At 40.9% G+C, this 23915-nt stretch overlaps 1 protein-coding gene across 3 annotated transcripts in view; it reads left to right on the top strand.

Annotated features, from left to right (window-relative positions):
* The first annotated feature begins 10177 nt into the window (after positions 1–10177).
* Positions 10178–23915, top strand: part of NCK2 (NCK adaptor protein 2) — an 82292-nt gene continuing 68554 nt past the window's right edge. Inside the window, exon 1 of one of the 3 annotated variants that reach the window (XM_081949501.1) lies at positions 10178–10677. The gene's annotated coding sequence lies outside the window, so the exon portion shown is untranslated. Of the gene's footprint in view, positions 10678–10880; positions 11346–11392; positions 11529–23915 lie in introns of those variants that run through there. The other 2 variants (XM_081949500.1, XM_081949502.1) reach the window with 2 other exon arrangements.

Below are 23915 nucleotides of genomic sequence, written 5' to 3'. Positions count from 1 at the left end.
TGATATACTGCCCAACAAATTGGAAAAGTCAGTCATCCTACCATTACCAAAGAAAGGATACTTAACAAAGTTAAGTATAGTTAAGTATATGTTCAAAACAGTGTATTGAACAAATGCTCAATATTCACAATTTCATACACTGATTAATAATATACATGATTAAGAGCATTCAACATATGTATGAACTGTACATGGAAAATGTTACCATATGTTCAAGGTGAACATACATTGTTGCTGACCCATGCTACAAAACTGAGAAAAGCAACAAAATTACAAAAAAGGTCAATATATGCATTGATTATAGAAAGATCCTTGATTATATTGATGATGTCAATCTAACAAACATGCTTAAGAAAATTGGAATCCTAGAATATCTTATTGTCCTCCTATGAAACCTGCTCACAAGTCAGGAAGCCATGATCCAGACGGAATACAGTGAAACAGACTGGCTCAAATTTCTGCAAAGGAATGACACAAAGCTGTACGCTTTTCTCTTATTCATTCAACTTATTTGCTGAATATATATTGAGGGAAGCTGTACTGGAAAATGATTGGTGTGATTTTAAAACTAGAAGAATAAATATCAATAACTCGTGCTTTATTGATGACATTGCTCTCATACCTGAAAATGCAAATGAACTGCACATTCTAGTAATAAAAGCCAAGGAACTCAATGTAAAAATGGGGTTAATTTTAAATATTTAGATCTCCAAGATAACAGTAACAGATAGAGCAACCAGATTTAAAATTTAAACTAAAGATAGGGAAATGATGGATAGTTTTTTTTCTTTTTAGATCAATTATCAATGGAAAAGATTGGGACTTGACAGAGTAGCAATGAAGACTGCGGAAAATATATTCAGAGGCTCTGATGTGTCTATACCTACAAACACCACAAAACAAACATTTTCTCTGTGATGCTCTGTAGAAGCTAAAGTTGGTCTACCAGGACTGATGTTGCAGAAGTCTTCCAAAATTAAAATCCAAAACAGTTGGGCAGGAAAACAACAAATGGGTCATAGAACAATCTATTAATTATGTGTCAATATGAATCTATTGAACTAGTTTTCTTGGGAAATTTATAATATATGCAAGAGTGGAAGGATAGCAGCTCATTATAGCTTAGGGACTTCCAATGTGGACTCTGAAGTATTTTCTTCCCTTGTCCTAATTGTTGTATTTGTCTATTAGAGAATTGTCAAGAATTAGAAATATAATGGTGTCCTGGGTATTTAGGAAGTTGGTGAATTTACAGATCTTCATAGTTTCTTTTCTCCTTGATCAAAGTTCCCCAACAGGCTAACAAGACTCACTGATCTTTGTACTTTCATTATATATTATCAGAAGTGGTTACTTACACCATTAAGGCTTAGGTAGAAAGAATTATGTGTATGATTACAAACACATTATCCAAAGAATCAGCAAAACGATTACAATAGAAACATTTTCTATTACAATGATACAAAGTTCAGCTAAAAACACGACGGCTATAGTTACAACCAATATACACAGCATGGTGACTTTTTAGTTGAACTTTGTACCATTAATAGAAAACCTTTTTTCAAAGAACAGCGGTTTCATTTGATAGCTTGTGAAGCATAGAACCTAAACCTCAGTAGTAGAATTTCCAGTTCTTTGACAACTGCCAACAGTTTTTGCTTTTGGAAACAGATGCTCTTTGAAGATGCATGATATCAACATGTTGAAAATGTACATCTGCAAACTATTTTTTTTAAAGATAACACTAATAACGGTATTATTTTTAAAATTCTCAAATACCATTATTGCTCTCCCTATTTATCTTTGTAGGGAAGTCACTAGCAGGAAATTTGTTCAGCTTTGGGAAATGAAGAGCAGAAACAAGGGAACTCAGCATTATATCTGATGAGCTCACTGAAAAGTTTGATAGTTTTTGGTAGTTTCACAATATTGAACCACAAAAGGAGGGAAACATGCTTTACGGGACTTTGCCTTTTTGCCTTATTTTGATTACATCTGAGAAATTGTGTGTGTGTGTGTGTGCGTGTGTGTAGAATGTAGAATAGAATAGAGCTGGAAGGGACCTTGGAGGTCTTCCAGTCCAGCCCCCTCCTCAAGCAGGAGAACCTATACCATCTCAGGCAAGGGTCTCTTCTTAAAAACCTCCAGCAATGGACAGCACACAATTTCTAAAGGTAAGCTGTTCCACTGGTGTGTGTGTGTGTGTGTGTATGTGCAATGCAGACAGATAATCTTTACTTATCTCAAACCATTTTTGCTAATCTGAAATATAAACTGAGTGTTTCAAGAATATAAAATATAAAAGATTTCAAGTGAATCCTGGGGAATAAAAATCCATTTGTATCTTTAGCATGAACCTGTGCAGTTTTTTTTAAAATGTTGACCACATTTTTACAATACACGTGGCGTACGAATCCAGCATTACATGCTAACTAAAAGCAACATGTGGTCTCATAACCAAGTCTGCTCAAGATCCATCCTTGAAAGAAATAGTTGAATGAATACATTCTTGGGCATGATTAATTCAAATTCCATTAATTTGAAGAGAGCTACTCTTCACAGGTTTCAATAATGCTATCCTGGCTACCCATAGAACTTGAATTGAGGGGGTGGGGGAAACTGGAAAAAAAGCCATGATTTTATTATAATTCCCCCCTAGAAATCTGTGCGTCTCTGTGTTGTAATATATCTAAAGTGATTTTTAATTCCACTGTCAGTCAGATGGACTGTGAGACAGGAATCTAGATTGATGAATTGTGGCACTGTTGTTTTAGTTAAAAATAATGACATTGCATATTTCACTGGCTCGTTGATATACAATAAAGCAGAACTGCTGTGTTGCTAAACAAATTAGGTAACCTCCAGTGTTGATTTGTTCAGCATTACTGAAATGTCTAGCCTGTCACCATCAAACAAACTAGAAACCTCCAGTATTTGGCTTGTTAGGAGACTTTAAAAAACAGGGATGACATTTGGCTTGTTGGCACACCCACTGGCAGGCATTCTCCCATGCTGTAAAAGCAAAATAGAAATGTCCAGTCAAGCATGCACAACTATGCTGCTCATTAACAAGAAGTCAGACATTGTACCAATTTTAAATTACCATGACACATGAATGTAAATTCTTTGCTTATCTATTAGTGATAAGTAACTGATGTTTGTATGGGTCTCCATAGTATACAATCAAGGAATTTAAGAATTTTGGGATTGCACAGTATCACTTACATTAGTGTTAATCCTATTTTATATAATTTCTCTCTGTGTCTATGTATGTATGTACTGTGTTACTATCCTACTCTTCTTTCTCTAAGAAAGCATGTACAATACAATAGCAGAGTTGGAAGGGACCTTAGAGGTCTTCTAGTCCAACCCCCTGCCGAGGCAGGAAACCCTATACCGTTTCAGACAAATGGCTATCCAACATCTTCTTAAAGACTTCCAGTGTTGGGGCATTCACAACTTCTGGAGGCAAGCTGTTCCACTGATTAATTGTTCTAACTGTCAGGAAATTTCTCCTCAGTTCTAAGTTGCTTCTCTCCTTGATTAGTTTCCACCCATTGCTTCTTGTTCTACCCTCAGGTGTCTTGGAAAATAGTTTGACTCCCTCTTCTTTGTGGCAACCCCTGAGATATTGGAACACTGCTATCATGTCTCCCCTAGTCTTCTTTTCATTAAACTAGACATACCCAGTTCCTGCAACCGTTCCCAAATGTCACAAAGTCCAACAAAATGATGTGATACAACATGAAATTTTCTAGAATATGGTAAAAGATTTTAAAATATTGTGAGGAAAAGAGGCTTCTTTATAGTCATACAAATAATCTAGTGAAAAAAATGCCGAACATTGTACTTCCTTAAACCTCGCTAATAACATTTGAGGTCACAGGTATAGAGACAGAGTTAGATACTGCAATAAACCACAGAGTTACATACTAAAGATGTCTGCAGAGGTGGGAGCAAAAACTAGAGATGTCATTTGCACTCTCTGACTCATAGCCTCTTACACATAACACACATAAAATAGGAAGGGGATTTGATTGCATGGATCCTGAAAAACATGGGTTAGGCCCTAGAGATCTCAAAATGTTTTGAAATTAGATTATGATACAAGGTTAATAGCAGAATAGTTTGTTTGCATTTGGCTTAGAATGTTATGTCAACATAGCTATTTTGATTAGTTTCATTTAGTATCCAGAACATGATGGTACCTAGTCTATTGTTTACTCAATCAACCACACTTAAACAAATGGTGATTTAGCACCATAAATACAGTGCATTCAGAAAGTATTCAGAGCCCCGCCACTTTTGTCAATTTTCCTTTGCTGCAGTCTGATTCTACAGTTGTTGAAATTTGTTTTTTTCTCATTAATCTACACTCAGTTCTCCGTAATGACAAAGTGAAAAGAGAATTCTAGAAATGTATGTAAATTTATTAAAAAGAAAAAACTGAAATATTGGCGTAACTATTCAGAACCTTTGCAACTGTAAGAAGAAGTTAACACCCACCCCTCTCCTAGAAAAATGAAATATCCTGGGAAATATTAAAAGAGCAGAATACAATATTTCCCTGGATAAGAAATGGAAAAACATGTTTTTAGGCAGGACTCACTCTTAATAGTCACCACTTTTGTCAAAAGGGCCATTAAAAAGCCTGAGCTAGTCTACTCTACATAGCAAAGGTAGGATTAGCCTTCCACAGAAACTCACCACAGGGCACCTGGGAAGAAGCAATGCTCAACCAAACTTTGACTCAAAGCACAGCCAAAAGAGTTGCCCTTGCATGGTCCCATGGGAGTCTGACAACCAATCAGAATACAAGATCAAGATCAAAGGCCAGAGAGGGCATAAAGCCAGTAACTTTCAGTATCTAGCTTTTTTCTCTTCTTCACCTAACATCTTGAAGCATGTGATCACCTTTTTCCCCAGGACCTCAAACCATGCGGTCCTGTCCACCATTAAACCATCTTTCCAAGCAGCCTCCATGTTTCCAGTGTCTTTTTCCCCACTTGGAACTAAACCCAGAAGGACATTTTTTCTAACACAACAACACATGAAATTTAGCTCTGGTTCCTCCCATTTCTCTTGATTGTTGCTGGCATGTTTCTACACCTTTATTGAAGTTCACCTGTGGTAAAATTAAATTGATTGAAGATGGTTTGGAAAAGTACACACCTCTATAGAAGACCACACAGCTGGCCATGCATACTTTAGCAAAGCAAAAGCCATGGTCACATGAACTGCCTGTAGAGCTCAGAGACAGGACTATTGCAAGGCACAGATCTGGGGGAAGGTTATAATAAAATTTCTGTTGCACAGAAGGTTCCGAAGAGCACAGTGGCCTCCATAATTCTCAAATGGAAGAAGTTTGGCATAACCAGGACTCTTCCAAGAGCTGGTCGCCTGTTCAAACTGAGCAATTGGGGGAGAAGGATCTTAGGAAGAACCTCAATTCTGAATTGTTATGTCTGGAGCAGTGGTGGGTTTCAAATCCTGTTCCAACCGGTACGGTTGGAACGGGGCCGGCGGTGTCCTCATGGATGCGTGCAGCACACGCATGCATCTTAGCGACTCCGTGACGCTCCAGCTGCTCTGCAGAGGGTCGCGCAGACGCTGTACGCACTATGTACGTGGGCAGCAGCGCAGCTTTAAAACACAAGTAAGTAACGGTAAGTAACACCGTACCGGAACGGTATCTGTCGCTCCGGGCTGGCTCCGGTACACCTGTACCGGGGCGTACCGCCTGCAACCCACCACTGGTCTGGAGGAAAGCAGGCACTGCTCATCATCTGCCCAATATGATCCCAACACTGAAGCATGTTTGGTGACAGTATCATGCTGTGTGGGTGTTTTTCAGCAACAGGGATCTGGATACTGGTCAGGGTTGAAAGCTGAATGGAGCGAAGTACAGGAATATCCTCACTAAAAACCTGTTCCACAGCGCTTAGGGCCTCAGACTAGGCTGAAGGTTCACTTTCCAACATGACAACGATCCTAAGCAGCCAAGATAACACAGGAGTGGCTTAGGGACTACTCTATGAATGTCTTAAGAGTAGCTCAGCCGGACCCAATTTGAACCCTATTGAACATCTCTGGAGGGACCTCAAAATGGCTGTCGCATCCAACCTGACTGTTTGAGAGGATTTGCAAGGAAGAATGGCAGAAAATCCCCTAATCCAAGTGTGTAAAGCTTGTCGCGTCATACCCCAAAAGACTTGAGGCTGTAATCGCTGCCAAAGGTGCTTCAACAAAGTACTGAGGGAAGGGTCTGAATACTTATGCCAATGTGATATTTCACGGTTTTCTTTTTAATAAAGTTACAGACATTTCTTTTTTGAGGGGGGATATATAAAGTTTTGTTTATTTTTTCCTTTCCTGTACATTCACAAATATACATTCTTGTAAATACCATTAACATTTATCTATTAACTATTAACATTTATCAGTATCTTCTTACAAAATATAGAGAACACAGTTGGGGTCACTTTCTGGCCACCCCATACCTCCATTTTGTTTTGCCACAACCCTACTCCTTCCTTCTTCTCAACCTCCCTTCTCTACCTTCTTCTTTCCTCCTCTCCTTCCTCTTTTCTTCTTCCCCCCTCTTTCCCCCACTCCTCCTCTCTTCTTCTCCTTCTAAAATTCTAAAATTTATAAAATTCTCTTTTCATTTTGTCATTGTGGGGCAATGAGTGTAGATCAGTGGCACTCAACCTTCCTAATGCCGCAACCCTTTAATACAGTCCCTCATGTTGTGGTGACTCCAAACCATAAAGTTATTTTATGTTTTCTGTATTTTTTTTGAAAATATGTGTTTTCTGATGGTCTTAGGCGACCCCTGTGAAAGAGTCGTTCGACCCCCAAAAGGGTCCCGACCCACAGGTTGAGAACCACTGTTGTAGATTAATGAGGGAAAAAAATGAACCTCAACAACTGTAAAAACAGGTTGCAGCATAACAAGGGCTGCAGTGACAAAAGCGAAGAGGCTCTGAAAACTTTCTGAAAGCCCTGTATGAGCCCAGTGATTTCTCTCAGAAGGAACAGTAGGAGGTTATCACCCAGCCCTCTCCCAGAAAATGAAATATCCTAGGAAATATTGAAAAGGCAGAATATTACATTTCACTGGATGTGAAAAGGGAGAAACATGTTTTAAAGACAGAATAGCTCCCTGCAGCTTCCGGCCCATCCCACTTTGTCAATGGGCCATTAAGATGTCCAAGCCAGTCCCTTTACATAATAAAGAGTTCTCCCCTTCAGCTCCAGGGGGATGGGATGACTAGCCTTCACCCACTCACCACATGGCATCTGAGAACTCAACCAAACCTGGATTCAAAATACAGCCTAGAGAGTTGCCCCTGCATGGCCCCATGGGAGTCTGACAACCAATCAGAATACAAGCTTAAGATCAAAGGCCAGAGAGGGCATAAAACCAGGGACTCAGCTTCTCTTCCTTCCTTCTCTTCTTCTCCACCAACATTGAAGCATGTGATCACCTTTTCAGTTCAGGACTCAAACCATGCGGTCCTGTCCACCATTAAACCATCTTTCCAAGCAGCCTCCATGTCTCCAGTGTCTTTTCCCCACTTGGACCCAAACCCAGAAGGACATTTCTTCCAACAATTGGCACCCCAGATGGGACTCCAACCTAGCCTAACTAATGGATATGGCCCGATGGGAGTCTGACAACCAATCAGAATACAAGCTCAAGATCAAAGGCCAGAGAGGGCATAAAACCAGGGACTCGGCATCTCAGCCTTCCTTCTCTTCTTCCCAATATTGAAGCATGTGATCATCTTTTCTGTTCAGGACTCAAGCCATGCGGTCCTGTCCACCATTAAACCATCTTTCCAAGCAGCCTCTATGTCTCCAGTGTCTTTTCCCCCCTTGGAGTTGAACCCAGAAGAACATTTCTTCCAACAGAACCACCAAGTTCATTGGGTCACAAGGCAGCCCTAGCTTTCCTAGAGAGGGAGCTTTCAAGTCTACTCGGGTGTAACTCTTGTATGGCACTCTATTCACAATGCAGAGCTTATCAGGTTGATTTGTTTATGTAGGAGCATGATGCTTATCGTGCTCCTACAATTGGGAAAATATAGGTTTGCCTTGCAATACATTTACTCTTGCTAACAGTGGAGAATTGCATCCCTCTTCTCTAGAATGCTATGCAACCTGAAAGTTCTGGGCACTGCAATCTCAATTCATTTTGGAGCCTTGTAAGTTAATGCTATTATAAGGGGTTTGCTGTTCCAAAAGAAGGGTTGCCTCCCACCCTGTAAGCTAGCTCTCAGATGGATCCATAGTTTTGGTCACACCTTTTTCCCTGGGATCACTGCTATATAAACATAATGCACTGATTATAATAAAAATATATATTGCAGGAGCATCCAAATATTTCCTCAATGTTTATTGGAAATATAAAGATGAGTCTTCTAAAAACATACGCACAGACGTGGCAAAATTTTTCCATTCTGAAATGATCCCTGTTATTTAACCGTTATTAGTAAATTTCACTGACAATGCAGCAGTCATGTAATAAAAGCAGCTATGTTGATGCTATGTCAGCTTCAACTAGAATCTGATTTAGTGGTAACTGATTAAACATTGTACATATGATTGCCCCACAGGGTGAAAGACATGCCCCAAATTTTTATTTTTTTATTTTCTTTTATGTTTTTATTTTACTACCTTACTGTGTAGCAATAATGTAAATTATATGTGTGGTATATGAGCACCAAAGTTTTGGAGTCTTTTAAATTCTGCTGATTGCAGTGATGTACAGTATATTATTGCTAAGATTGAACATAAACTGTTGCCAAATCTGCAACTGCAATCCTACTATCTGGCTTTCAAGCCAGATAGAAAGCATTTCAGGTCTGTCTGTGGCCCATAGGGGACCTCTTGTCACAGGCTTATAAATCAAACTCTGCTTTTGGGGAATTGTGTCTTAGGCTTATTATCTTATTAACTGCATGATTTCAAGAACTATAACAGAGATTTCTGCAAAGTTAAACAAAATGTTTACTAAGAAATGCTAATTAAGAAACAGGTATACAAAAAATACTGTGTTACACTTTGGTATTTATATTTAATTTTCTTTCCAAGTCAGCTGTCAGCTGATTGATATTACAACTTTTCATTGTTATGTTAGTTCTTAGCAAGGTTGTTTCATTTATTTTTTTCCACTAAGAGAATAGTGGGTACTCATTCTCTTGCACAACTTCCATAGATCTCACTGAACATATTACATATATATCCCTGAAACACAAAAAGTATTTGTGTTTTGAGAACAGTATATTTATAACTTAACCTTTTCCAACTATATATTCTTACAAACTTTATACAGTAATAAAGAGGGGAAATACTTTCAATATTGCTTAACATTAAATAGTTTTTAGTTAAAACTAACAACTAGTAACTGAATTATATGCCATTTCTTGTAAATTAAGAATGTTCTCATAGGAACTCAGAAAATCTGGTTAGACAAGTCTGCAACACTGAAAAAAAAATCTATCCATATTTATCCATGTTAATCTTGTAGAAGGTCCCACAGATCAAAGTATAAATTATTTCTCAGTGAAGTACTTTGAGCTATTAGAATTTTACAGTTATAGTTCTTTTATATATTGTATTATGAATCTGATTTTATATCCTTGCAGAACATTATGCATCTATTAGGAATGCTATCTGTATGTTTTGATGTTTTACCTAACTTGATAGGAATGGGCTAAATAGGGATTATTTGTGGATCTGTGAATTTTTTAGAAGTAATCCTGTTCACAGGTTATTACCACTGTTGCATCGTTTTTTTCTTTCCACCCACGGATGGAAATAAATGAATTCTTTCTCTTTTGAACATCCTCCCGGAGGAAGTAATTCCAGGGTGGGAATTACTCTGATCAGCCTATTTAGTGACTGTAAGTCCTTTCCTCTAAGGTGGAGAAATGCATGGGCCAGGGTTGGCTCCTTTCTCTTTTTAGGCGGCAACCTGTTTGACCCGCAGAAAACTTGTAATCCTCTAAACCCATCCCGTTTTTCCCAACAAGGCAAACAAGACAACACGTTGCTCCCCGCCTCTTTCCCAAATGAACGGAGCATCATTTGAGACAGCGGAAGCAGGAGCTGGGAACAGGATTCATAATTATGCCTTGCAGGAGGCGCGGCTTTGGGCTTCTTCAGAGTAAAATATCTTATGGATGTGAGGGCATTTTGTAAGGCATAGTCCCGTCGTCAAAACGGAGGAGCTTGGCTGGCAAATCCCAGGTTGGGATCTGATCTGAGCTCCTAAAACCTTCGTCTCTTCACACCTTGAATGAGGCCGACAGACCGGCAGGGACGCAGCTAAGAGGAGACCGCAAAACCCCGATTGCAGAGCCCTGGGCGTGCGGGGAAGGCGCCTCCCGTCAACGAGCCACAACACAGGCGGGGTGGCATCTGACGCGGCGGAGGCGGGAGTCCTGCCTCGGGGTCAAGCGTCCAGCGCCGCGCTTGGCCTCGCCATCCCACCCTGCGTGTGCCGGGCGAGGGGAGGGGGGGCGGCAAGCCAGAAACAGCAGGAAGAGCCCACGCAAACTTCTCCGGTTCTGCAAACGGAGAGAGAGGGAGAGAGAGAGAGAGAGAAAGAGAGAGAGAGAGAAGCAGCAAAATCAGACTCGGCAATTTTCGCGCCTCCAATCATTTTGTGTGAGTGCGTTGTGTGTGTTTGTGTTTTTTTTCTCTCCCTCACTCCTCCCCTCGGCATTTCCTGGCCGACCGGATGGAGGAAAGCAGGACTTGGAGGGGGGGGGAAGGTGGCGGGGCAAGAGATCTTCCTCCTCCTCCTCCTCCTCGGGAGAAGGAGCGGGGGATGGGTGGGCGGATTCGTGGGCTTCCCATCTCCGCCTCTCCCCTGCGCGATCCCGGCGGCAGGAAGGGAAGGGAAGGGGCAGGCAGAGAGGAGGAGAAGGAGGAGGAGGAGGGAGCTGCCTGCCTGCCTCCTATGCGAAGGGGAGGGGCGGGAGCTCTGGCTGCCGCTGCCGCCGCCGGGTTACCGAGGCTGAGCTGAGCCGAGCGGCAGCGCGGGGCCTTGGACACGTCGGACCGGGAACGGGCGGGGAAGAGGAGCCCGCAAAGGCGGCGGGGCCAGGCCGGTAGCTCTCCGCGAGCGCGGCCCGCCGCTGGGCAAAGCAAGGCAGGAAGGCGAGGGGAGAACCACGAGCCCAGCTCTCGGCCGCCGCCGAGACAAAGAGCGAAGCCCACCGCCGAAGGCAGCCCCGCTCCCTCGCCCCTCTCCTTTCCGCCGCCTCTTCCTCCTGCCCATCCGCGCCCCCCGCTGGGCCGGAGCCAGGAGAGACAGACCGGCAGGCGGGCAGGTAGGAAAGAGGGCAGCCGCCGAGGGACGGAGGGAGGAAGGGAGGGAAGAGCCGCCATAAAACTTGCAGCAGCTGCCGCCGCCTCCGAGGAGTTGCGGGAAGCGCCTTCCGACTCCGGCCCAGCAAAAACCTCCGCCGGCCGCCTCCCGTCCCGTCGCCACCGGGCCTAGCTAAGGCGCCCGGGTAGGGAGAGACCCCCGGGCTCGGCGGAGGGGGAAAGATCTGGGAGGTGGGATGGGCACACCGGGAGGGATATTGGCAGAAGGGTCCAAGCGCTTAAAACTAAAGGATGGTTGGGGGGGGGGAGACCCAACCAAATCCGGAGTGGGGGGGAGAGAAGGGAGAGGATTCGTGTTCTTGGCCGGGGGGGGGGCGGGCCGGCGGCCAGGGAAAGGGTGTATAGAGTGTTTCTCTCCCCTCCTTCCCCACAAGGGAGGGGTTTCGGGTGGGGATCTGAAAGGGAAGGGTGGGGGGATTTCTTGCAGAAAAATCCCTGGGTGGGAGAGAAGAGGGTTTGAGTGGGTGGGAATTGCGAGGGAGGACCAGGTGGATTGGGACGAGACCCTCCGCGGGGTCTCCTTTCCTCCTAGAGGATTTGTGGTCCGGGAAAAGTCCCTCTTCGGTTCCCGTGCATAGTGTAGAATGGGGATTGAAATCAAAGACGGGGACGATGGGCCCCAGAGTAATGATCTAAGGAAGTAGAGGGATAGGATGATGGATAAGGCAGACGGAAAGCCGGGAGTGTTTATCCAGCCCAACCCTTCGGAAGTTAAGATGGAGTAGCTGTGACTCCTGCTCTCTCTTGAGTTTTTGTCAACTGCTGTTTTGTATCAGGGTGGGGAATTGAGATATCCTGGCCTGAAGTCACTTCATAAAATGCATTGTGTCAAAGGAACTTCCTCTTCGCATGCACAGTAATAAATATGAGCTACATTTCAGGAACCTCTGGAAAACCATCTAAACTTCTATAGACTACTATTTTCATTAATGTGCAGAGTTGCTTGCTGTTCTAATCCCTTGCATATTTCTTGTTGTACATCAGGTTTGTTGTATAAGAGTTTAACAGGGGATTAGGATAATTTTGACCCCTTTTTAATTTAGATTGCGTACGACTGCATCTTTTTTTAAAAAAAAATCCAAAATAGGGATTTTTGTTTTTAGTTGTATCCAGTCCACATCTCTCAACTTTTCCCAAACTTTGATTAGTATATGGAACGGTATAAAATTAATCATATTAATAACAAGGCATCCTGTAATATTAAATGGAAAGATTCAACTAACCAGAATCTTCATACTGGTTAATATAAATATATAGAATTTATATTATACAATACAATATAATGCTTTAATAGTACAGCCCAAACCCAAATAAACTTTTACAACAATAGTGTAAAATTAAGTTCCACATTACTCACAATAAGAAATGCTTGACAATAATGGGACTTGCAGAGATGGCTAAACTGACTGCTTTTATTAAACAAAAGACAATATCTATGCTTATGACTAACCTCTCATAGATTGTTTACATGAAAGAGAAAAATGCATTTATAATGTGTGATTTTGATGTTATAATATATATATAATAGAAAAAGTCAAGTTTTTTGTAATCATTAAAGAAGAAATGACTAATATTGGCTGCAAAGGAAATTGGAAATTTCTATTTCTTCTGTACTTTTTTCTTTTTGTTTTATTTATTCTGTACTAGTTTGTATTATTTTTATGTTCTCTTTAAACTTTATAAAATTTATATAGATAAGCAATAGTGTAAAATTAGTATTGTATCATTATAGGATACATATAAACAAGATCAGCATTAAATTTTAGTCAGTTATCAGTCACTAGTCAATTTAAAACCTAATCCAGATTCAATTCACGCAGTCATGAAAATTATGCCAATCATGTGCTATTGAATTGTTCTGTTCTGACAGAAATGAAGAAGTGTAAGTGCTCCAAGTGACCTGAGAATTATATTTAAAGAGGTGGTTATAGTGTGGAACTTAATATGGAAATCTCTAAAAAAGATACAATATAGTAAATTATACGTAGCAGTCTTAATCCAGAAGAACAGGTATGTCCCTTATATGGGGATACTACTAAATCTGCTCTGTAATACTGTGGATACACACACATCAAATCTTGGTTTTGGGAATGTTCTCAAAATCTGCTGGAGGATTTTCCGGGATGGAGAAATTATTCTTCTCTTTTTTATCCTTAATTTGCTGCCTTATTGCCATTTTACTTTGCTCAACATAAGGAGAGTAAAAAAAGGTAGAAGAAATATAGAAACACAGCTGTTTCTATCTTCATTGAAAATTATCATAAAATATAGAGAGGTAAATTTGTTAAGAAATTAATATTCTTCAATCAATAAATTGCTATTGTTCATTATACAGCTGGTTACATCTTTTCCAGCCCATCCTCCATCCAGCTCTAATGTTGGGTTTGGGGGTCATTCAGGAAACTCTAATACTGCTGTTAGTTTATATTATTTTGAGCACCATGTAGTTAGGATAGGAACCTAACTATCATATAAAAGCTATGTTAATGCTTTTACCTGAAATAAATGAATATCAGGCATTAGCTCACTATCTTGAGTATAAGAAATATTCAGAATGATGGTGGAATCAGAAGCATGTATATGGAGATTTTGATCCTGCAGAATACTTTTTAGCTGCATGTTGAACAATTATTTGATCAATGGAGAGCACCATACTCTAAATTCAGCTAGTTTTTCCTGTGTAGGATGCATTCATTTTCTATCCAGTTCAGGATTTTCCAATGCAAATGGCAATAAGCTTGCTTACTCTGTAATACTCAGCATATCTGTTGGTGTGTAATTACTGGAATCATCTCTGACTCCTTTTTAAAACATAATGGCCATTCCCACAATCACTGAGAGTGCTATCTTGGGGCCCACCAATCTGCATTTGTCTTAATTAGCTCTTGTATAAATATAATGCAGCATGTCAAGTATACCTGTTAGATGTGGAGATTTGATCCATTTGCAACTATCGCATATATTTATTTGGTATATACTAAAAACTCTTCAGTCATGGTATCTTTTGAGACACTGCAGATAGAAAATTATATTGTTAAATTCATTTGTGAATATATATTTTAAAGAGATAGTGCTACTGCTTTAGGCATGAGATATTTATGTTTCAGTCACTAGATATATTGCTTTGAAAACAGCCCCTATTGCAAGTCAGATTAGAAACTGGGAGATTGTGTGTTGTAGTCCTGCTTTAGGCATGTAATCTAGGTGGGTGACTTTGGATACTCTCTCAGCCAAACTCACTTCACACGGTTGTTGTTTTGGGGGGAGGGATAGAGAAAGGAGTATTATATATGTTTGCAACTTTGAATTATTTGTAAAAACAATAAGAGATGGGATAAACAAAATCTTAACAAGTAGTATAGCCTTAAATATGTTTCTAGACGTGGCCATTCTGCCTAAACAGAATATTTAAATGGGTGTGAAGGACAAGTGATTGCAGATGTTGGCATCTTCCTTACTTCCTGATCTTGCCATGTTATTTGTTTGTATTTATTTAGTTTGCCGAACATGTACAAGATAAGAGGTATAAGTATAAAGATGGACATGAACAAGGAAATGAGTACAAATAAATGGGGACAGTAGGAACACTGGGCTAAGTTGTGGGATATGTTTTCAGGTATGTCTGTCGTTGCAGTGACAGCATAAGAAGTTACTAAACTTTCTTCAAACCATCTAGCTGAACATGGCAAGATCAAGGACTAATGGAACGGACAAATGTGCATAAGGTGTGCATGGCCAAGTATGTCTTGTGCACATTTAATACCTTACGCAGGATGCCTGCTTATTTCTGTTTATTTGAAAACAGCTTTAATGCTCTTTAGAGAACAGTAAAGTTTGTGTTGACTTTTATTCGTGGTGAAATAACTCGTGCATATTTGTTTTAACACTGGTATGTATCAGTATGTGTTGATCAATGTACCATATTCAGAAGACAAATGTTGCAACAGATAGGTTTGTCCTGACTCGATGCTTAATAACTGGATAATAATCAGGATCAGAGAATCAGCTTTAGCCTGTCCTTTTGGTGTTCTTGGTTGATGTTCTCTAAAATCTTATATGGGTTCAGCATTGTTCTTTGGCATCTTTTACATAGCTTACCCATCAACACCTGCTTGTTAGTGATGAATGCTTATTGATAGTTTTATTGTAGAAAGTGAATTCACCACAGATTCTCTGCTCCAGAAGCAATTATGATAAGTGAGGATATAATATTGTAGGTTTAGAATTTTTTTTTTGTCATTTCCTCTAACCATATGACATGATGCATCCTTAGATTGAAATTAAATAAAATTGTTTAGTATGACAAGAACTCAAGTTATATATAGTTTTATTGATTTCATTAGCTGCATTATGTACAAACTGAATGTTCAGGGATACATTTGGAATGCTTAAGACACAGGTGTTCCATTGTAAATGACATCAGTTACAATGGAAATGTGTGGCCCGTTGCCATCACATGATGTTTTGTGACGTTTTTCCCATCGGTGGAGCTAAGGTGGGCGTGGCTTCTGCATGATGCATCCAGCCTGTGGACCGCCAGTTTGACACCCCTGGTTTAGGATGAGGCACAACTGTAAATTTAGCATGCCAGATTTGTTACTCAATATTGTTTAGATAAACTGTATTGGTGCATATGTTAGGATTTAGGCTTCACTAATAACTATAAAATGCTCCTATTATGTATTTTGTAGTAACTACATTGACTTCTGAAGATGTTCCATTGTTACTTTATGTGGATGTCAAATAAGTAATTTCATAGTTTTTTTTCTAACTGGATCTTTTATTTTTGTGATTTACTTGTGATGTTTAGTGTTTGTTTATTCATTAGTCTTCTTTACATTATTATATAGTGTTTCATTATACATTTGGAATATTTTTTTCTATTTTGAGTGAGGTAAATTGCTAATTCAATTTATCACTTCTGTAAAATAAAAAAAAATAAGATTTTAAACCTTAAATATACACTTGTAAAGTCATAGCTGACAGTACATACTAAATTGAACAATTATTTATTAAAATGTAGAGCACCATTGTTAATTCAGTGCTGCAGTCATGTTTTTTGATTTTTGTTTCCCAATAATTTTGAAAAAAATATTCCCAGCTTTAGTTTTTTTCCAGGGTAAATTGTAGATATCTTATACTAGTTAAGCTTGCATGTTAAGTGAATCAGTTTCCTAAAGGTTTCTTCTTCATATCATAGGGCATTCTCAGTAGAGAAGAAGAGGTCATCAGTTATTTACAAATGTCTATTAAATGCAATTTATCATAATTACATGTATTACATAAATTATGTCACGGTATCATTTTGCGTCACTGCTGTGATATCATTATGCAATTGAGATCACTTACTTGAATTCATTTAGCTATTTGAATAATGTGGTTATTACTCAAGTAATATAAATCTATAGAAAATGTCATAATTTATGCAAATGACATCAATTACAATGGAAATTTGGTCTACTACGTACAAAGTCCATTGTAAAGCAAAATCTAGGTTTCACTGTTTAAAAAATTCCCTAGTCTGCCTGCTGTTGTTTTCCCAGCAAAAAAAAAAGTACCTATACATAATTGCAGACACAGATGGGCATACCTTCCAAAGCAGCTGCCTAAACTTTTTCAGAGATATGGCTGATTTAACTTGAGAAGAGTTATTATGGATGCTCCCAAATATTGTGAATGAATCTTTTAAATATTTTATGCAACCCTTGTATCTAATTGTAGCACTTCTATTATATATTTTAAAAAGTATAGTTTGTTATTATTAATAGATGCTTCCAGTACCAGTGTTATAAGGCATGAAAATTTCTCATGTGGCCTTAATTTTACTTCCAGTGTTTTTACAGTTGATAAACTTGAAATATTTTAATGAAAAATCATGTTTTTTTTCTGATTAATGGGAAGTTAGGCAGGAAATGACCTAGAATTAGGACTGTCAATGTTCCAGCAGGCAGCTGAAGCACATTAATACATTTTGTTCTCTTTGCCACCTACACTTGATTCATTTTGGAGGGTGACAGAAATAAATTATACAGCCACAGACATCAGATATAGTATAATCAATCCGTATGCCTCCATTCTAAATAATTAAGGAAGTAATGACAGAGTTGAAATGGATTAAAAGGTATGCAGGGTTTGTTCCTGCTCAGATTCTTATGTAATTAACAGGTAGAATACAATGGGTTATGTCCAGCAGTGTCTTTGCTTTCACTTCTTCACTAATTTCCTCAGACTTACTAAAGACTTGGACTGGAAACCTCTTTCTAGGGATCGAGGAATTCTCTAGATGATTTTAGATACCACAAAAGGCCAAGTCAGCAATCATAACAGAGGCAAGTATTCTCGTGAACTACTTAAGAAAGAGGAAGCAAAATAACAAATGCCAATTTGAAATTTGGAAAGATGTTGGGGCTTTTTAAACTTTCATGTCCTGCCGTTAGAGAAAGCAGTGAGATTTATTTAGTTTATATAGCCACACATCCACCCAAGGAACTCATACATTCATCCACCCGAGGAACTTGCTGTGGAAAACAGAAATCAGACAACAACTATATAGATCCATTAAAAAGAAAATGGATCTACATAGTTGGTTTCTGATTTCTGTTTTCCAACAGAGTCACCTTATTAACTAGTATAACAACCAGACCCACACCAGAACTTCCATTAACTTCCAAGTGCCAATGTCTGGAGTGCTTCTTTGTTCCACTGGGATTTTGATCCCCCAGATCAGAACAAAATCCCATCACCTGTCAGGGTGCAGTTGAGAACCCTGGAGGAAATAGATTATCTAGATCTGTTTCATTCATGTTTCAAGTCAGGACTTAATGCTGAAGCAGCTTTCATTGTGTTTGTTGATGACCTTTAGTGAGCCAAGATAAAGGCGGTGCATCCATCCTTGTGCTCCTTGATTTCAGTACCATTGACCACATGTATTTTTGAGCTGGCTCTGCATGATGGAGATGGAGTCATTCTTTTTTCAGCAGTTTTCTTCCTTTGTCCAAAGCCAGTTCCTCTAAGTGTTGGGGCCGGGGGAGGATAGTGGCCATGACTCAGTATGCCCATATAACATCTTTGTTTGGTGAGATGCACTGAGTCCTGGTTTGCTTCTATTCACATTACTGAGTCGTCACTGCCTGTCTCAGTAGTACTGCCTAGCCCTCTCTGTGGGTACATGTGCCATCGCCAGCTGCTCTTCTGGTTTCCAGCTGGTCTTCGCAGGCGCCAGAACACTGGAAAACGGCCTAAAAGCAGCCAAAAACAGCCGAAAAATTGCCTGAAAACAGCTTGAAAACGGCCCCAAAAAAGGCTGTTTTCAAGCTGTTTTTTGGGCATTTTGTGGCCGAAAACCGGCCTGAAACCACCCCGAAAACAACCAGAAAAATGCCCCCAAAATAGGCATCCGTGCGTCAGCCAGCTGTTCTTTGGGTTTCCAGTGTGCCAGTACGCACACATGCACATGTGGTCCAGTTTGGGCACTCAGTGCCAAAAAGATTCACCATCCTGATGTAAGCGGTTTCAATTAAAGCTGTCTTTTGCAGTTAACTGGTGGGGATTTTGTCAATGCCCATAGTGTTTAAGAGGTGCTTCAGATGTTTGGGGATTGCTCCTGCCCTGTCTATTGATATTACTTTTGCATTCCTTTGCATAGATTCTACTTCTGTTTGCAGAACGTTTCAATTCTCCTGTCTGCAGGTACTGCCACATCCACTATCCAGACATTTTTTGCCCTTGTTATCAACAATTGTTAAGTCTGAACGTTGTGTGACAGATGCTTGTCTGTTCGAATTCAAAGGCACAGAGCACTTTAGCTTCTTCATTTGCTATGACTTTGTCTGTTTTGCTGTCCCCACCAGTTCTTACTTACAGGCAAATGGTATTTCGTGCAGAAATTCCGTTGTCGCTACTTTGCCATGCCGATCTTTGTAGTCAGTTTGTGCAATCCTCTTGTAACAGCTAACTAGGTGGTCCACCATTTATTCAACTTTTTTTGCAGAAACAACGTTTACTGTCTGTTGCTTTCTTCTCAATCCTGGCTTTATATGTATTTGTTCTTAAGACTTCTTATGCAGCCAGAACGAGCCCCTCAATCTCATTATTCCATTGCTGCATCCAATATGATATTGACTTTCAGGTTAAGTCATTTTAAAATGGATAGGCTCACTAAGAGGTAGCTTTTAGCCAATTTTCTCTGTCCTGAGAAGCTTAACAGGATTTTTAAAATAGTTATTATGGATGTCAGAGTACTGGTATTTTCCAGGGGATATAGTTTAGACCAGAAAGCAAACAAATAAACACAAAATCTTGAAAGAAGTGATGCTTCGGTCTACAGTTTGTCCTTAATTTATGACTGCAATGGGGACCAGAATTTTGGTGTAAGTTGTGATGGTTGTAAGTCGAGGCACCTACATGGCTGGACCCAATTTTTATGACAGTTTTTGCAGTAGCCATTATGCATATCATGTAATTGTAGGTCTGAAACATGCAATTATTAAACAAAACACACAGCCATCAGTCTGCCTTCATTCTCCCAAATCAGTGGAAAACAGGGAAAAACATAGCAAAATATAGTCAAGTGACCATAGTACACTGCAAACAATTTTAAATGTAAGCTGATGGTCAAGTGCCCAAAATGCAATCATGTAATTGTGTTGTATGTGTGTGTGTGCTTGCTGCAGACATCAGCACAAGATAACTTTTTTTGACTTTTGTAATGAGCAAATATGCAAGACTTAACATTATACTGCTATAGTTTAGCATTATTCTTAAATAGTTCTAATAAGATAGGGAAAAGTGCTCTTTTTAAATAAACACAGGCTTAAATAAATTTAAGGGGTGCATTTGTTATGTGGATTTTGGAAACGCAATGGAAATGAGAAGACTTTAGGGCTGGTTTGTGATAACTGTTCCAACATTTACACATCTTTCTGTCTAAAGTACACAATACCCTTCTAAAGTATTTCATGTTTCTGAAACTGTAGCTGTGATGGGCCCTCTGCAAACCTGTCTTCCATGTAGGTTCAAACAGTTTTGCAAATTTTTTAGTATGCAGTTGAAGTGTTAAAAATAATTTCAGCAGCAAGATTGAGTTGCACAAATAACTGACTAAATATTTTTTTCCCTTCAACTATGGGTTGTTTTTTTTTTTTACTGCTTTTGTTTAATACTACTGCGGGACCTGTGTAGATACAACAACATTGAGTATTTATTAGCTTCTTAGGGTTGGAAATGGCGCTTCTTAAAAGGACATTTCTTTGTTTTTCTAGTTTTAATAGTTTTGAACTTTATCCATAAAGAAGCAACCAAAACATCTTGATATCTAACCTGTGTAATTAGCTTTGATGGTGAACTGAAAAAAGAATGCTGAAATATATAATGAGGTAACTATTAATAGGACTAAAGCATACTTAAGATTATAAACGCATTCAGATATTTAGTTTTAACAGTCCTGCAATCTTTATATTATTCTAAAATGCATTAGTCATAACTTTGCACTAAATATACTTTTGGCTAGAATCCAGAAACTAATTTTTGTATAGTCCCCCAATGGAACCATATAGGTCCTTCAACTTTTTGGGAAGTTTTGTTACGTATTCCTTATGTGTGTGTGTTGGGGCTGGAGCACAAGGTCAGTGTGATTAAATCTGAGACTCTCATTTGGATATGACTTTTGGGTCAAGATGCTATTTTGGATATGATATTGGCTCAAGATACTGTTGGCTCAAGATACTATTTTTGCCCAGGGAGTTGATTTCTATTATTTTAATTGATGGTTTTGTTTAATTTTAGAGTAAGATATTTTTCACCTGATGTCCTTCTGATAATGCAAACCTTATGGCAAACCTTAATTAGTGTGCCATGGTTCTGGAAAGCCAATTAGATCCAGCTGTCCCAAATTATGGTTCCCAAATTCAAAGAGAGTTCTAACTCTGGCAGAACTTAATACCCTTCAATAACTGCTTGAAGGGAAGAGTTTTGATTTCATTCAAACAAAAGGGCCATATAACAAAACATCATGTTTTGTTATATGGCCCTTATTACAAAGATGCCCAGTTAGAATGAGTAACTATATGGTGCAGCACATCTCCAGTTGCTCCTGCTATCAATTGTATTTAGGCAAAGTATACATGCTCCAGGACCCACCAATTGAATGTTAATCATTTTATGGGACTGCGGAAGCATGCCTTTTCTAGTGCAGTCTCTATTTTTTGCAACAGCATCCTCCTGGAGATACATATGTCTCCCATTCTCCTAGGGTTCCAGAAGAGGGGTTTGGGATTAGGGTGTCTGTGGTGCCCCTTCGGTCTTTCTTGTATAGAAAAGTTTGTTTTGAGTTCAAGCAACCATATTTAATTTATGTATTGGACATACCATAAGCCACCTAGAATGGAGCTTGACTGCCTTCACAAATCAAGTCAATCGATAAAAATTAACTTATCATCTAGTCAGGTGATCGGACGACCCATATTCATTCTAATTACTGTACATAGAATCAACTGATGTGATTCTGTTTTGCTAAATGTGGCTAAGTTTTGGTTTATTTTCCTGTACACCGCTTGGAGAGTCCAAGCAATGGGTTAATTCAGTCTGCTTGCCCTTAGGACTGAGGAACTATTTTTCCTTAAGCCACACCTCCTCCTGGTGTGCTCAATCCCCCAGAATTCTTCCTCAGTCAGCCCGTTTGGACGTATTTAGTTAGAGCTCTGAGCTAAATTGATCCTTTTTTTGGCTTGGACTCTCAAATTACGTTAAAGTTTTTCTCTACTATTCCTCCAACATCGTGAGACGTTTCTCTCTTAAATTCTGCGACTTTCTTCAGTACAATCTGCACTTGAAGGCCAGGAGGTAAGCTGGAAGGTGGTGGGGGGTGCCCCTCAGCCGATCCTCTTGGGACGGCTTCGGAGGCCTGCCGCTTGTCGTTTAAAACGGCGCGGCTGCAGCGGCGAGGTTCCTAACTCCCCAGGCCCCTCGTTTGTTATTTTCGTCGAAGTTTTTTCGCTCCCCGGCCTGCTAGAGGACCTCTGCCGCAGGGAGGAGTGGGCGATCGTCGCCATTGCGAGGCGCGTTCGCCCCTCGCTCTCCCTTAGCCCCACGCTGTTGCGGCGGCCATTTTTAGGCGCGAAAATAGCGCGCCCAGCCATGGCCGCCATTTTGCATCAGCCTCGTTGTTCAGGAGGCCGCTGGAGGTGGCAGGGCCTAGCAAGGGTTTCTCGGGCTAGGATCGCCACCTTCGCCTTTTGTCTATTTTTGCGAGCGGCGCTGGTTCCTGTGCCATTCCAACGGTCATCATACCGGCTCAGGGAGGAGGCCTTAAGTAAGAGCAGGCCTAAAGAATTTTTCTATAGTCATTCTCCTCCCTGCTTCTCCTGCGGAGCCTTGCACCCCGGTGCAGGCCCCAATCCTACCCCTGGGCCTCCGACTGGTGTGAAACATGGGATGATTTCATAGTATTGATTCGATTAATTGTATATATGGCAATTTTAACGATCATTTCGTTTTGTTTCCCATTACAGCACCCAGTCTATATCTATCCTTCTGCCTTATCATAGCCTTGCTCCATCTTGTGTGGTCATTGACTATGGACCTGCCCAGTCCTCCCGATTCCCAAGACGCTAGGCCGAGCCTCTCGCAGGCCCCTAGCAAGGGTTCCTCCTCTTCGGGGAGTGGGGGTGCGGGCAAGAGTGGTGGGGGTAGCTCTGGGAAACAGCGTTCCAGAACCCCTTCGGTAGCTGAGGCCAAGGATGCTGAAAGGCGCCAGCGGGCCCTTGACAAGCAATTCGAGAAGGCCAGACGCCAGGCAGACAGGGTGCAGTCCCTTTCAGGAGCCCCTCCCTCCCGGGAAGATCTCCAGTCGGTCCTCGCCGAGGAGGTGGAATCCCAGGACCTATCCCCTAATAGGTCATTTGCAGAGCCGGCTTCCCCGGTCCCTTCCTGGGCCTGTGAACAGGTTCCTCCCCCTGGGGATGCTAGCATAGACGATATGCAGGGTGAGGCTTCACCCCCCCTAGTAGAGGGCTTGGATCCCGATTCTGACTCTGAGGAGTTATCGCCCCGCATGCAGGAGCTAATGGCCCGTGCCATTGCCAAGGGCATCACGGAGGCCATGAAATTTAAAAGTCCTACCGCAGCGGCCCCTAGGGGTCCCAAACCCGATCAGGCAGCTCCGCCCCCAAGCAAGCGTGCTCGCCATCCTTCCCTGGAATCCTCGGTGGTCAGCGAGGCCTCTGCCATTGAGGACCCTGACCCGGAGGTGCTAGGCCTCTCGGACGACGAGGACCTTCCCCCCGAAGCGCCCGCCTTTGCGGGTCTCTTTAAGCCCAGCCTTTTTAAATCGGTCCTTCACAAGGTCAAGGCTGCCACCAGGGTGGGGATCAAGCCCAAGCCGACCGCGCCGGCGGATGATGCCCCTCCGGCTAATCCCAATGCGGTCATGTTTGATGTGCCAGCGCCCCAGCAAGAGCTGGTTCCGGTCCCGGGGCTGTTCCTCGACTTAATCCAGCGCCAGTGGGCTCAGCCAG

Source organism: Natrix helvetica (genome assembly GCF_964273705.1).
Source record: "Natrix helvetica genome assembly, chromosome: 3".
Lineage (NCBI taxonomy): Eukaryota > Metazoa > Chordata > Lepidosauria > Squamata > Natricidae > Natrix > Natrix helvetica.
Note: the sequence above shows the minus strand (reverse complement) of the source record. Positions and strands in the feature narration are given on the sequence as shown.